The sequence below is a fragment of the Sinohyriopsis cumingii genome, chromosome 1, assembly GCF_028554795.1.
Source record: "Sinohyriopsis cumingii isolate HCF-2022 chromosome 1, ASM2855479v2, whole genome shotgun sequence".
NCBI classification, from domain to species: Eukaryota; Metazoa; Mollusca; class Bivalvia; order Unionida; family Unionidae; genus Sinohyriopsis; species Sinohyriopsis cumingii.
The window spans coordinates 130,802,335-130,815,917 of record NC_142961.1 but is presented as its reverse complement, the minus strand read 5'-3'; the positions used below and the strand labels follow the sequence as shown (position 1 = coordinate 130,815,917).

The following is a 13,583-nucleotide window of genomic DNA, read 5'->3' as shown; positions in this document are numbered from 1 at the left end:
AGTTCTCAGCGACAAGAAAACAGTCATTGTCAGCCGCGACTCCAAGCCGGGGTTGTTAACCGGAATTGACAGACCATACTATGAACGAGCGTATCCTGAAACAGCAGTTGTTTATGGAATATACCCGTTAAATAAGAAACCTGATATCGGAAAACTGAAACCGATGAAACAGTCAACGGGGATAAATTGTGTAGCAGAACGAGTAATAGAGCATTTTACAAATGCATGTCGAGGAAACAAATTGACTGATTTACGACGTAGCAAAATCAACCAGTGGGAACTAACCGTAAAAGAGCGTGGAGCAACCATCAGGGACATAGCGAGATTAGAAACGTCGTTGAGATTTCCAATAACCGTTACAACGATAACCGGTGAAGTATTATACGAATCGAAGTATAAATCAAATGGGGCCCCAATCAAAATTATTGATCATAACGAACACGCATGGACGCCCGCGATCACAATATTTCCACGGGATAGAACAGTAAAGTATATACCCGAAGAATTCTCCCGGGATGGTTTTCTCGCGGAGAGGAAACTATTTGATGCTATTGCCTACTTGTGTAAAAACGACCCTGTATCAGTGTGGTTACTTCGCAGCGCTGAAAACGATGCGGATACCTTTGATCAGTTTGTAAGACCAAACGGCGAATTATATCGCACTGAAGCATTTCACAACAGGATGAAAAAAACCGCCATGGAATTTGAAGAGCATGATGAACAACTGCTAACAAATTGTTTTACGATTCCATCGGTTGTAGCTCATGTTGCAGCAAGGAAAAATGCGTGGAGACCAACACACAAGGAATTTCTACCGGATGTACAATCCAGTTGTTTGGAATACTATCACGGTGGACTATGGAACACTGAATACAGCCGCGACGCTATGATCTCGGTTGATATGGTTGCCTGTTATCCAGCGAGTTTTCTCGGGTATGGATCCGCCGCTGAGTATTTCAAACGATTTGGACACCCCAGTCATGAAATGACTCGTGTTGCTATTAATGGACCACTGCCTGATTTTGATTTAACCGGATTCGCTCGCATAGTATCATTTGAATTCGCGGCAGGACTTCATCGCTGTTGCTATATTTGGATCGGTAGACACATGGCTGAAAAGAAGTGGCTGCCAATAGCGCTGCTACGGTATATGATTGATTGTAGCATACTAGTTTCGTTGATTGTCAGTGACGCGATTATATCATACCGGGCGCAGACTGAAGTCTGGTTACCAGAACCGGAGCGTCTAGATAGCATAATTGACGAGTCCAGAAAACACATTGATGCCGACGAGGAATATATCATCGAATGGTCCAGGAGAATATTCAACCAACGAAACCGCGAGGCAAAAGATCTCGGTAGAAGAATAATTGGTAAGTTCACACAAGGTGGAAAAAACCACGACTACAAACGATATTGCTCACGGCTGATTATAGATGACGAAGAATATGATTTCGTAATCAAGGACGCAGTGGCGAAAAATAGATACGTGAACTGCAAAACAGCTTTCTTGTCCAATGGAACAAGGTTGGGTACAGTTGTTACCTACAGCGACGGAGACAGCCCAGCATACCCGCATTTGAGGGCGTCTATGCTGGGTTATGCCGCTATCAATTTATTCTCGATGATAAATAGATTTCCTAACACCGCGGTTAGAGTAGCCGTTGATTCATTTTACATAGACGTAAAGTATAAGGGAAACGTAGCCGAGTTTACTAGTCCGGACGAGAGTTGGGGTACATGGAGAATTAAAAATGAAATACGACGCGATTATTCCCCGTCAGCAGATGTCACCGTTGAAAACAATTACCTACGCGGTGATAAATTATCAGAATGGTCTAATGCACCACCGTGTTCTGATCCAATTTGTAGACACAAAATAGTTTATTTAAGCGGCTGTGGCGGGTCAGGAAAGACGACTCGGGCAATTGAATTATTCCGAACGCGGGCAAGTATGATCGTGCTTACACCGACCCATAGACTAGCGCGAGAGATAAAACAACGAAATGTTGACGCCGTTACTTATCACAGCTTTTTTCGATACAGCGGCGGTGAGTGGACTCCTGATCGAATGGGTGAAAAATTTATTCCTGAGGTTATCATCTGGGATGAGATATGTACTGTTTCGTTAGACGTTTTACAAATGTTTCTTGATTGGTTGCTGCGCGCGAATACAGCGGTGATCATGTGTGGCGACCATGGCCAACCACCACCATTTGTCGGCGAGGGCCCACATGATTGGTTAAAGGGTTTTGTGGACTATTATGAAGAAACCGATACTGATTACCGGGCACTTGATGAACAACTGCGCGAGGTTAAAAAATTAATCAGATTACAGCCGGATAGAATTCAGTGTGAAATAATCCGCGAGGTGATTCCGGAAACGCCGTTAAATGAATTTTGGGAAACATGGAGACCAAATGATTTGATTGTAGCGAGTAGAAAGATAGTCAGAGACACACTTCAGCGGAGGATGTTTACGTTGCATAAGGAAAAGTTTCCAACGCGCCCAGTGCCGTTATGTTATAGACCCGCGGACACACGGCGGCAGAACATTGAAGTTGAAATCCCGGCCCCGACAGCGTCAGGGACAAAAAAACAAATTCTCGTGCTGAATGATATCGTGCTCGTTGATATCAGCGTCGTCGAGGACGCGCTACGTGCTGATAAATCCCCGTGGACGCTAGGATACGCAACAACAATACATTCCTCGCAGGGACTGACTATCACGGACACAATTGTTTGGATAGTTGATAATCGCATCGAATGGTCAAATCTAGTCTATCTTGCAGTGTCCAGAGTACGAAGGATAAATCAGCTTCGAAGAATTGTTATTGACGAAGTCAGTGACGGAGTCACCAATGACATCATCGATGCAAGCGTCATTAATAGAAAACTCTCGAGTTACCGCCAACAGGATAAAAAAAAAACAGCGGCGTTTTTATACTGATGCCGAATTAATAATTGCGTTACGACAACAACAGAATAATCACTGCGCAAGTTGTAATTGTGTAATGCGCTGGCGTTATTCGGATAAAGACGCTCGCCAATTTACCGTGGACAGAATCGATAACAGTCTCGGTCATGTTAAAAACAATGTGAGGTTGACCTGTCTTGAGTGCAATAGACGCAACGGCGCTAGTTAAGACCACGCGGGGGTAATTGAGTATCGTTAGGTATCACTTGTAGTTGCTGGCGTGTAAATCCGCGCTGAGGAGCAGTTGAATCCAGTCTATAGATCGGTGGTCTACCAGTTGATCGTGTTATCGTTGATATGTTATGTGTGGTAACACTCCAAATAGGATCAGTAGCTCTTTTTTTACCGCCTTCAAGCTCTCCTGGTTCATATAGATATCTAACAGTGACATCGCCAAGAATCGGCTTGGAAACGCTATTTATTTTTGATTTTCCGGGTATATACTCGTATTTAATCGCGTCGCTGGGCTTCATGTTGATTGCTCGGGTAATCTCGTTATTTAACGCTGCAATTACGCCTGGCAACCTTTTAACCCATTCACGAGATCGTTTTTCTTGGATGAATTCCTTCGCGTATTGATATCCAAATAACCGTTCAGCAAGAGTCCGATTGAATCGTTCAACAATTGCCTGATCACGATGTAGCGCAGTATGACCTCGTCGTATCGCGACGCTATGATGTTTCAGCGTTGATAAAACAGCGCCGCGAAATTCACTACCAGGATCAACTTGTAATAGATTTGGCCAGCGCAGAGGACCTCTTCGATAAATTCTTTCAAACGCAGCGGCTACTTCAGTTGCTGACTTTGTTTTTAACGGCTCCGCTTGTTTGTATCGACTCGCAACATCAACTACGGTTAGCGCGTATTTGTAACCGTTGTCATGCGGCAGAAATAGTATATCAGCCTGATGAACTTCATTAGGTACGCTGACATCAAAGCGCGAGAAGTTGATTTGTTTAGGCGGTGGTAGATAGATTTGCCATATAGCCTGTTTGGATAACCAATTAGCCGCAGTGGCCTTTGTTACCTTTGCAGCGCTTGCAAGCTTACCAATTGCGGCCTTCCCCTTCCAGTATCCTCTCGGAGAATAATAGATGGATTCCATGTTGTTATTATAAACGCTAGCGTTTTCAATTACCAGCACCCATCATTAATTTACCTTTCATAGCCGATTTTACCAACCATGAGGCCAATTTTTCTTTGACGGATTTATCAGGAATAGCATTTAACGCGTGAATTAATTTTACGTCCGCGATATGACGCTGTTGCAGATCGCTACTTTTGTAAGCAACATCATGAGCATGACACGCCTTATCGATAGCGTTTATTGGATACTCACCGGGTTTGGGCTGATTTTGATCATCGAGTCTGATATCTAATCGTGTTCCGGGGCCACAGTAGCTATATCCTGGGAGGTGCTTTTCTCCTGGATACTTTGCCCACGGTGTTCCGGGGAGTTTTGATAACCTGGCTGCAATATCACCTCCTCGCTTTTTTTTAAAACATCCCCGGGTTTAATAGAAATAAATCTAAATTTCTTTGTACCGCATTGTGCACACTTACCAGTAAGGGCCGATCTGTTATTTCTTGTTGTAGCGGTTGTCATATCATTTGTGCCAGTACGTACTCTACACTTCACACAATATAGATCCATAATTTATGTATAGAGATATGAATATAATTGACTTTTCAGCGACTAAAACATAGAACCAGTTAAGCATGTTGCAGCGTTACCAAACTCGATCCGGATGATTATCATCGGACCATCTGGATCCGGCAAGACGCAATTACTACTTAATTTAATAATGAGATGGATGAAGTGGGATAAGTTGTATTTAATCGCCCCTAGCGTGGATGATCAACGATGCTACGAGGTGTTGAAAGATTTCAACGAGAATGCATCAGCGATCGCTAAAAAAAATGTCATCGAGTTTATTACAGATATCAATGATACACCAGGTATCGATGATATTGATGGCGACGTTAACAATCTAGTCGTGTACGATGATGTTATGTTAGACAATCAAAAAAACCCAGCTAGGATATTTTCCAGAGGCAGGCATAAAAACACTGACGTGATATATGTCACTCAACGGTATACTCAGATTCCAAAAGTAATCAGAGACAACTGTAATATTCTTGCTGTATTCAACGGCTTTGATACACACACGCTACGAAATATTTGGCAAACATGGTGCGGCGGTGACATGGACTTTAATGGTTTTCGAAACTTTTTTAGTCATGCTCAGTCGACCCCACATGGATTCGTAACGATAAATTTACATGATCCTCGGACACGATATCGTATCGGACTTGACCAAATATTCGGTTAGTTGTAAATAATTTTCATTGTAAGCAGCAGGGGGGGCGATGACATCGACGCGGTCGTCGATGTGCTTACCGGACGCTGACGACGCTGGGATCGGCGCGCAGAAGGTGTTAATTAAACCAAATGACGTCCGGACAATCCCCTCGACGACGTCGTTTTTTTTTTACCAGGCGCTGACGACACCGGATCCGCTGAGTGCAGAAAGTATTAATTAAGCCAAATGACGATTGGACAAAATGTCGGATTCGCCCCCCCTGCTGCTAACCTACCTATATTATATCAGTGAGAATTGGAATTATTTTCTGCCATATATACTGTACACCTGAAAAGACATGCAGATATATGGTTCCAACAGCATCCATAAGTGATTCTTCACACTTTTGGAATCTGAACTTTCAGCTACTGACTTCTAATTCAACTGGCTGGTTCTAAGGTACAAGGATTATAACGCATGTACCATTAGAGAACTAAGGATTCAGTCCAAAAAGAAATGCATCGTCAAATCTATTGTTAGTAACAGCAACATTGCCCTCAAGTATACACACCCGAAAATCAGTCTTTTTAGGGAAAAGAAAAATGTATTGTACGGTACTGAAATTATAATCCAAAAAAGAAATGCAATGCCCAAATCTATATACAGTATATTTGTACTGTCATAGACCTTGAAAATGGAGCTACTGACCTCCAAATTATGAAGGCTTCTTCCAGTGGCAAGAGGGAAAATGTACTAAATTTCTTTGAATTATGCTACCTGACATAAAGTTATCAAGCAAAATGCAAGCCAAAATCTACTTTTCAAAGCAATGACCTTGAACATGGAGATTCTGTCCCCAAAATCAATAGAAGTGTTCTAAAAGCTTGGAGAACATGTGTACAAAGATGCATTAAACTTTATATCATCAACACTGTAAACTGATATAAAATCCTAATATATGTAATCAAACCTACCTTAAATGTAACCCGCATAAAGCAGTAAACTGTCTTTAAAGTCCACCACCTTTGAATTATACATGAAAATACTGTACAAAAAGCACCTTTGTAAACTTATCAACCACTAGTCTTTTTCAGGCTGTACCTCTTACTTCCCAAAAATGTTGGATACTTCCTACAGGTATGACTGCACATCTCTCCTATACTGTTTATAATGCTAGAAATTATGTCTCCCCTGAGACAGTACTGGCCATGGGGCAGAAAAATGCATGAGACTTAGCATTATTCCCCAAGAAACAGTAAATGTATTTATTTTAGGGCTGAACTGATAAGCTGATTTAACTACTGTACATTTTCACATATACGATGAGTCTAACTGTGAAATGCACAGACCCAGATCTGCCATCCCATTATGTTCTGACAGACCCTGATCTGCATTGCTGTTTGCAGTTTAAGTTTACTTATAAACAGAATCTCAACTGGGTAACGATTTAATAAAAAAAATTAAAACTCACTGATAAATGTCCATCTTCTGTAAGCCGAAAAAGCTGGACATTATTTAAGTTTCATAAATTTAATAATATATCATCGCCAAATTAATATTAAACCATCACCGATTTGAGATTCTTTTTATCAGTTTATATCAGTGGAAATTTTTTTTAAAGAAAAGGAAGAACAAATAGTTATTGTTCATTCTGACTGAGTAGCTGCACATTTCATTTGTTGTGCATTACAAAAATAGTCCCCAAGGACGATAATAAGTATTAATGTCTAAAAGTAGATTAAACTTTTTTTTAAACTTAAAAATCAAAGAGTAAGTGTCCTGTCAACAGAACATTTTACACAGACAAACTCATTTTTCAACACAAAATGTCCAATGCATGTGATATGTCACATTGCTTGATGCAGTACCAATTAGGGTAGATAATCCATGTGTATCCTAAAAGGTATCACTTTCACAACTAAACATTACATTGTTGTAATATTCATGTCAATGAAGGATAACTGGATGCAGAAAAATTCCCATATGTACTGTGATCTATTTGCGACCAGATATTTGCATTATTTGATTTGTAATAGTAGAATATAGAAGGCATGAACAAATTTCACTTTGAAACTGAATTGAATCACATATTTACCATGTAAATATGTTGTGAATATGTTGTGCTTGGATGAAATTCTGCCAGTTGGGAAAGCAGCTTATGTCCACAATTTCCTGTGAACTGAGGTAGGTTTATTTACAGTCATAAGTTAAAAAAGTTAATATTTAACCCACATTTGTATACAGGGTGGACTCCATGTCACAGGTGTACAATTCACCCATACCCCTACACCTGCTATCAACTGAATACCTTTAGTTTTACTTGTTGTTTTTCTTGTCTTGGGGTTCTACACCATTTTTCATAGTAAGATATGCTATATATGACATAACGAACTCAAACATGTGTAAATTCTCCACATTCAGAAAGACATGACCTCTTTACCTGGTTCCCTTTAGTCAGTCAATTCAAAAAATGCATGCCAAAATGTTCATAGCATTAGTAAAAAGAAAAATATCAAAAAGGTGGGGAAAAGACAATTTCCTCATGATTGAAGCCAATCAGTAAAAGGAATAATGCATAAAAACTTCATGGACTTATCTGAATCAGAGTCACAAAGTAATAAGTTGATATGTTGTAATATCAAAAATATTCAACTATACACACTAGACTATGTGATAAAGAGTACATACGGTGTGAAATGCTGAACAGATTTCTATATAAACTAAAACCAATTACAGACAATTTTAACAGGTAATATTTTAACCATCAAAAACTAATTAAAGGACACACTCACACATTAATCAGCATGACAGAAAAATCTCGCATCAGAGAGCCCAAAACATAATTTTCTAAAAAAATTGTGCTGGGCAAGAAATTATTATATTTTGGTCCAGAATCTGATATATATAAAGGTAAACAACAAGATTTTTATGTAATTTTATGATGAACTTAAATGCTGGACAACCAGTCAAGTACAGTTTTATGATGAACTGTCAATGTAAGAAAAAAAAACAATTCCATGACTTGTCAATGCTGAACAAGTACAAAATTTCACAATTTTTAACTTGAGTCAATGAAAATAATGTGTGAGTATACCTGTGCGAATTATTTTGACATGGTAAATCATTTAAAACATGTCTCCAAAACTGGACATTAATATAAAAAAATTTGAATGTACCTGTAAGCTTAGCATGTGAGTAATCCGTCGTTCCTAGGGATAATGCAAATACCCTTGTGTTTAACAAAATGGTAACTGATTTGTTTTACTGACAAATTTTGTACTTTTAAATATCATTAGGATTAGCAATGTGAAAAGATGTACCTAATATGCCCTCTCCAATTCTGGTTTAAACAACAACAGATGACAACAAAGGTTTGACTCAGATAGTGTTAATTGCTGAAAACTGAGACTTTGGCCATGTTTTACAATACATTTACAAAACCATATCTACCCATGTACAAATGCATCACATGTTGCAGGTTCAAATCCCACCATTGAATCCGACCAGATCAACAAACATGTGTTCATGAATACAGAATTGTATCTGCCCTGGCATGCTATATTCTTCAAAGTGCTGCTGTGCCATCAAATGTCAAACTTTTTCATACTTAGATGTGAGTTATACATGGATAAATACAGTACATAGTGCAGTAAACTGCAGTACAGTCAATCCCAATCGACATTCCTGTTTAATAACATGATGACAAAGATTTCCTGTAGATTTCCATCCATCCATCTTTCCTTCCTTCCTCCTTCCCTCCCTCCTGGGCATACAACTACATGAAACCTCCTAAATTTAATGGATCTGCCCCCACCCCTTAAAAATGAATGAGCACAGGGAAACTGAGCATTCAATGTACCATAACATTAAAGAAACCAGTAAGATTCTTCCACATTTAGCAAAGCTCAATTTCATCATAGGAACGCTTGTCATCCATGATTGGACAGCATAATCAAGCACAAAGTGATTTTCATTTACAATTGAGCAACAAGAAAGTCATGGATCTAATTATTATATCCATTCCACAAACTGCACTAATGGCAAGGTTGTACCATGGCAAAAGTGCAGTTTTCAGTATTCAGTAATAATGTCTGTCGTAACATGTGGTTCCAATTTATACAATGCTGCAGAGCTATCTCCTGCTTGGTCACACTATGATACATGACACATTACTTTGGTGGCAATAAAATACATACCTAGATACTCAATTTATCATTTAGTTAGCAGATGATACAAAACACTGTTGATACAAAACATACCTAGCTATATTGAAAAGTATATATGGTTTTCATTGAATGACCCTAATTTTAACTGCCGATTCTAAATTGATTTGGGAAAGAAACAAAAATAAAACAAAATGTTGATGTGGTGCATTGTAAGTGCATGGCTGTCTGTCTCTCATTGCATATAATGTCCATGTTGACGTGGTGCAATGTAAGCACATGACTGTCTGTCTGTCATTGCATATAATGTTCATGTTGATGTGGTGCAATGTAAGCACATGGCTGTGTCATTGCATATAATGTTCATGTTGATGTGGTGCAGTGTAAGTGCGTGGCTGTCTGTCATTGCATATAATATCGATGTTGATGTGCAATGTAAGTGCATGGCTGTCAGTCTGTCATTGCATATAATGTCCATGTTGATGTGGTGCAATGTAAGCATGTGGCTTTCAGTTTGTCATTGCATATAATGTCCATGTTGATGTGGTGCAATGTAAGTGCATGGCTGTCAGTCTGTCATTGCATATAATGTCCATGTCAATGTGTTAAAATATAAGCATGTGGCTTTCAGTTTGTCATTGCATATAATGTCCATGTTGATGTAGTGCAATGTAAGCACGTGGCTTTTAGTTTGTCATTGCATACAATGTCCATGTTGATATGGTGCAATGTAATCACATGGCTCTCAGTCTGTCATTGCATATAATGTCCCTTTTCAGTGTGTTGCAATGTAAGCATGTGGCTGTCAGTCTGTCATTGCATATAATGTCCATGCCCATGTGTTGCAAAGTAAGCACATGGCTTTCAGTTTGTCATTGCATATAATGTCCGTGTCAGTGTTTTGCAATGTAAGCACACGGCTTTCAGTTTGTCATTGCATATTATGTATATGTCAAGTCATTGCATATAATGCCCATGTCACTGTGTTGCAAATGTAAACATGGGGCTTTCAGTTTGTCATTGCATATAATGTCCATGTCCATGTGTTGCAATGTAAGCATGTGGTTTTCAGTTTGTCATTGCATATGATGTCTATGTCAAGTCATTGCATATAATGTCCACGTCCATGTGTTGCAATGTAAGCATGTGGCTTTCAGTTTGTCAATGCATATAATGTCCATGTTGATGTGGCGCAATGCATATAATGTCCATGTTGATGTGTTGTATTATCTGACCCCTGAAATATTTCCAGACAGAAGCCTTAAAAGCAGCAGAGGGTTACTATGGGATAGGAAGTTGTTTTTTTACATGGACATGATATATCTAGAAACAATCTTAAATACCTGCAAACAAAATTTGTACAGAAAAAATATTAATTCTCAACATATGATTCATTAATCATTTTTCATTTAGACTCTTTGGTCTCAGATCTAAGGCAGACCAGGTACGAACTGCAAACAGACAGATGAACCTTTGCAAAAAGTAGGATAAGATGGGCATTTGGAATAAAGAGTGGTCTCGATACAAAAATAATGGGTCTGTTGAGCTAAAAAAAAAAAACTCCAACTTTTACCCCTCTGCTCATGCGTGAGCCCAATAACCAACGAAAAACATTTCCTACTCGAATTTCAGGCGAAAATGAGAAAAGCCTCAATGAGTTAATGTGTTATAATGTACATAAAACAATACTAAAATTCAATTTTTTTTCCTTTTCTCAGCATTAATTATGTAAGTTTTGATAGATCATCTTTACGCTATACTGCATTGATTTGATTAAAAGGATGCAGTACTGCATTGATTTATTGTTACATCATGATGCAATATGTTGGGTTACTGGCTAATAAAGATATATATATATATATATATATATATATACACACACACACATCAGTAACGATATCACTGTTACAAGATAATGTCTTGATGCAACATTTATCAATGAATCACATAAGTACAACTATAATATATAGTGCTCTTGTAACACTATGCCAATAATTACCATTACAAAGTTAGAAGATTTATCTTAATTTATCCATTAAATTATATATATATATATATATATATATATATATATATATATATATATATATATATATATATATATATATATATATATATATATATTGAATTATAAATATACACCTGACAGAAGGAATGTGCTATCCCTGGATTCTATAGGAGAATGCTTGATAATAGCAGGCAGAATTAATATTTAAAACCAATAATAGTATCATACAGGTTTGAATCTATGTAGAGTACAAATTAAAAATTCACTAACCTCTATGATAGTATTATTTGTATTATATATATATATATATATATATATATATATATATATATATATATATATATATATATATATATATATATAAAACTGCAAATAAGCTTTCTTAGTAATCTAGCTATTTTAAACAAAGTTTTTAAATCATGATATTATATGAAAAGATACCAAAGTCATCATATGGTTAAGTCAAAGGGTTTGATTCTTTAATGCCTCTCTCTCAATGTCTCAATGCAGTTGTGTTAATTAGTACAAGGATTAGTATTGTGTCTATGAGGCATCTTCTGGGTAAATACTGCTTTAGGGTCAATCTGGACTCTTTCATCCTTCTATCTGCAGTGTCACTGACTTCAAGATGAAAATACATCTGTTCTGTATTTGATAACTGGCAAAGGTGTGGTAGAGCTAAGCTGTACCATAAGCCAGAGTTTAGTTTCAAGGCTGAATTAAAGAAAATGAAGTGGCCCATAATGCGAAGTTATTTATTACACACATTTTTTGAACTATACTGTATTTGATCACATGTATTATTCACATATAAAATCTGTTCCCCATTTTAAAAATCATCTCCCTTACAAAACTGCCCATGAAAAATCACCCCGTGGGATGGAAATCCTGGAGAATGTGAGAAAATCATTGATCTTTGACAAGAATGTTTTCCTTAAGATTTTGAACCCATATTAAGATGCATGGAAAAGGTGCAAGAAAAGTTTAGACAATGAAGTGCAAACTATGGTTTACAACCTAAAATTTTCAATTTTTTTTTTCATTTCCAAAGAAAATAAAGAGAATAAATTCTTAATTCCAATACACCTAGAATTAAATATTCATGGTCTAGCAGGTGAAAGTGAATTACAGTCTATTATTTTTGATGACTTTCATTTAATTCCACAAATACATTTTTGTACACTACAATAAATGTGATTAACTCAATCAAAAACCTTTCAAAATTAAATCAATTTACCCAATGATCTAGTTTTTTTTAATGTTGTTAATAGCTATGTTATAGGTCAATGAGATCATGACTGTGTTTCACAAAAAAGGAAGAGTACACTTGTTAAGATATTGTGGCATGCTAAGTTACCTATCATTCATTGCATTACTTACTTCCTGCCTACAATGAATGCATGGGTGAATAATCCAAATTCAAGCAATCAAATCATGAAAATTACATGGTTAAACAAATCATAATTTAAAAAAAAAAGTTCAACAACTGCTTTTTATCCAAAATATCTCTGACAACTTAAAATATTTCAACCTGCTGGGTTAAATACACCATAAAAATCACAGTTACTTTGATTTTTTATTTTCAAACCGCTTCAAGCAAATGCTGATTATAAATTGCCATCTAAATATAAGATATGTTCTAAAATTTTAGTCTGGATGGTGAAGACATTACCTACCTTTTCTACAAGTGTAAATTCATCCAAACAACCTTTAAGTGAGAACAATATCCATAGGACGTCATCATAACCTACACCACACTTCAGTGAAGCCCAATAACTGGCTGAGATGGTATTATATAGGCTTACATATTCTGTCTATTACTAATTTTAGCAACTAGATCCAGACATAAAAAATAAATTACCATGTATACCCATGTACAATATCCACCTAACTGCATGTAATGCACTGGCAGATCTGAGTCTATGATGCTCATTTTAGTTATAACTTCTAGATACAGATACAGAACCTTTTGCTACTGTGATGAAAGGTGGGGGGGGGATGTGAGCAGTTTTGAGATGGAGTGATTAATTGTCGCTATTGGTAACTTTTGCCATTTTACTGTGAAGATCAGTAAAACTAGAAAAGAGGGTCCCTGTGAACACCTACCCACCCCAAACCCATGCTGGATCTG

At 37.4% G+C, this 13,583-nt stretch overlaps 1 protein-coding gene across 3 annotated transcripts in view; it reads right to left on the bottom strand.

The window, feature by feature from the left end:
• Positions 1-13,269, bottom strand: part of LOC149807866 (uncharacterized) — an 84,725-nt gene extending 71,456 nt beyond the window's left edge. Inside the window, exon 1 of one of the 3 annotated variants that reach the window (XM_089971411.1) lies at positions 13,129-13,269. The gene's annotated coding sequence lies outside the window, so the exon portion shown is untranslated. The other 2 variants (XM_089971424.1, XM_089971417.1) reach the window with 2 other exon arrangements.
• Between the last annotated feature and the right edge of the window lie 314 nt (positions 13,270-13,583).